Genomic DNA, 3,527 nt, shown 5'->3' on the forward strand with positions numbered 1-3,527 from the left:
ATCTCGCGAGCTAAAATACGGATCGATTTTTCTTCGTAAGTCATATCAGATTGAATCTCAATTTTAGAAGGGGATATCACATGAGACGAATCAGATCTATACCGTCGAAGCATCGATACATGAAATACATTATGAATCTTTTCTAACTTAGATGGTAGCCTCAACCTATAAGCAACCGGCCCAACTTGTTCAATGATTTCATATGGTCCAATGAACCTCAGACTCAACTTCCCCTTTTTACCAAATCAGAACAGTTTCTTCGAAGGAGACACTTTCAGAAACACTTTATCACCGATCTCAAATTCGATATCTTTTCGTTTTAAATCCGCATAAGATTTCTGATGATCAGAGGCAGCTTTTAGACTATCTCGGATTACTTTGACCTTCTGTTTTGTTACTTTTATCAAATCAATACCGTAAATCTTATTCTCACTGAGCTCAAACCAGTATAACGGAGTTCTACACTTTCTACCGTATAAGGCTTCGTACGGTGCCATTTTAATGCTCAGTTGAAAGCTATTATTATAAGCAAATTCAATCAAAGGTAGATATTGTTCCCACACACCTTCAAACTCGAGAATGCAACATCTCATCATATCCTCGAGTATCTGAATAATCCATTCAGATTGACCATCTGTTTGCGGATGAAAAGCGGTGCTAAAATGCAATTTAGTACCCAGAGCATCATGCAATTTCTTCCAAAATTGCGATGTAAATCTCGGGTCTCTGTCGGACACTATTGACAATGGCACACCATGCAATCTTACAATATCAGAAATATACAACTCAGCTAACTTATCAAGAGAATAATCAAACTGAATTGAAATAAAATAAGATGATTTCGTCAAATAATCAACTACAACCCAAATTGCGTCTTTCTTTTTCGGAGACAGAGGCAAACCCGAAACAAAATCCATGGTCACTTGATCCCATTTCCATTCCAGAATCATAATCAGTTGTAATAACCCAGAAGGCACCTGATGTTCAGCTTTAACTTGCTGACAGATTAAACATCTTAAAACTAAGTCAAAAATATCTCATTTCATTCCCGTCCACCAATATAGTTGTTTCAAACCGTTATATATTTTCGTACTTCCCAGATGTATACAAAATCTACTACTGTGAGCTTTACTCAAAATTGTTTGAATCAAATCTAGATTTCTTGGAACACAAAGTCTATTTCTGAACCTTAGACAATCATCATCATCTATTCGAAATTCAGAATCATAATCAGAATTACACTGAGTTCGTTTAGCCATAATCTCATTATCAACCTTTTTAGCTTCGATAATCTAGTGTAAAAACAAAGGTCTCGCTTTTAATTCAGCTAAAACTGAACCATCATCAGAAAGATCTAAATAAGCTTTCATTGCAAATAACTATTTTTGACTCAAAGCATCAGCAACCCCATTTGATTTTCTCGAGTGATAATCAATCACAAGTTCGTAGTCTTTTAGCAGTTCTAACCAACTTCTCTGTCGCAAATTCAAATCTTTTTGTGTCATTAAATACTTTAGACTTTTACGACCAGAAAACACGTGACATTTCTCACCAAACAGATAGTGACATTAGATCTTCAAAGCAAATAAAATGGCAGCTAACTCAAGGTCGTGTGTCGGATAGTTCTTCTCATGCGGCTTTAATTGTCTCGAAGCATAAGCAACAACTTTTCCTTCTTGCATTAAAACACAACCGAGTCCATTCAATGAAGCATCACTCTAAACAACAAATTCTTTACCAGACTCAGGTTGTACCAATACCAGAGCTTTTAACCGATCAAAACTTTTCTGACATTTCCCAGACCATTCAAATTTCACATCTTTCTGAAGCAATTTTGTCAACGGAGTTGCTATCACAGAGAAATCTTTTACAAATCATCTGTAGTAACTAACAAATCCCAGAAAACTGAGGATTTCAGATACATTCCGGAGGCTTCCAATCCAGAATAGCTAAAATCTTGCTCGGATCAACTCGGATACTGGAAGCTGATACAATATGACCTAGAAAACCAACTTCTCGCAACTAAAATTCACATTTACTAAACTTTACATACAACTATTTATCTCGCAGAGTCTGTAGCACTATTTTCAGATGTTCAGCATGCTCAGATTCATCACGTGAATAAATCAAAATATCATCAATGAATACAACAACAAATTCATCAAGATACGGTCCGAAAATTCTATTCATTAAATCTATAAATACATAAGGCGCATTCGTTAATCCAAATGGCATAACTAAAAATTCATAATGCCCGTACCTCATTTTGAAAGTAGTTTTCGAAATGTCAGAGTCCTTTACCCGCAACTGATAGTAACCCGATCTCAAATCAATCTTTGAAAATACAGTAGCACCTTTCAACTGATCGAATAAGTCATCAATTCTAGGCAGAGGGTATTTGTTCTTTACAGTCACTTTATTAAGTTGACAGTAATCAATACACATTCTCATTGTGCTATCTTTCTTTTTCACAAACAGAACAGGAACACCCCATGGTGAAAAACTCAGTCTAGCAAACCCTCGATCGGTCAATTCTCGCAACTGAGATTTTAATTCCTTTAACTCTGTCAGAGTCATTCTATACGAAGCTATTGAAATCAGATTAGTACCAAGTACTAATTCAATGCCAAACTCGACTTCTCAAATCGGAGGCAAACCAGGTAGTTCTTCAGGAAACACATCAGAGAAGTCCCAAACCATAGGCACTGATTCAACTTTCTTATCCTTCACTTTCGAATCTAACACATAAGCTAAGTAAGTTTCACAACCTTTCTTCATATAATTCCGTATTTTCATTGTAGATACCACAACTGGTAGTCCATTCAGATCATTAGACTCAATTCGAATTATCTCATCATTCTTACACCTCAAATCAATGACTTTTTGTTTGCAATTCACAATAGCATCATGCAAACTTAAAAAATCCATTCCCAGAATTATGTCAAATGCAGAGTTAACAAATCCATTCCCAGAATTATGTCAAATTCATTGAAAGGTAAAAGCATTAGATCAGCAGGAAAACAGATATCTCGTATCATTAACGGGCAATTTTTGCAGAGTTTATCGACCAAGACACTTTTTCCTAAAGGGTTCGATACTCTAATTATAAATTCAGTAGACTTTACAGGAAAAGTCTTACTATGCACTAAATTTATACAGATATAAGAATGTGTTGATCCAGGATCTATCAATGCAATCACAGAAGTATCATAAAGAGTAAAAGTACTAGTAATCATGTCTAGAGATGAGGCTTCCTCACGAGCTCGGATAGCGTAGGCTCTGGCAAGTGCTCTGGCCTCAGATCTAACAATAGTATCTCCAGTAGCTCTTTGACCACTACTTGCATTTCTTGCATTTCTAGAAGGTCTACCTCTAGCTGAGGTGTTGCTAGATCTCAGATCTGTACATTCTCTTGCTCAGCAGGTTCAGAACAATCTTTTACAAAATGATCAAGAGATCCACATCGAAAATAGGCTCGATCATTCAATCTACAATTTCATCGATGTCTTTTACCATAGTGTTTACAT

This window comes from Gossypium arboreum, chromosome 6 (assembly GCF_025698485.1).
Source record: "Gossypium arboreum isolate Shixiya-1 chromosome 6, ASM2569848v2, whole genome shotgun sequence".
In the NCBI taxonomy this organism is placed as follows: domain Eukaryota; kingdom Viridiplantae; phylum Streptophyta; class Magnoliopsida; order Malvales; family Malvaceae; genus Gossypium; species Gossypium arboreum.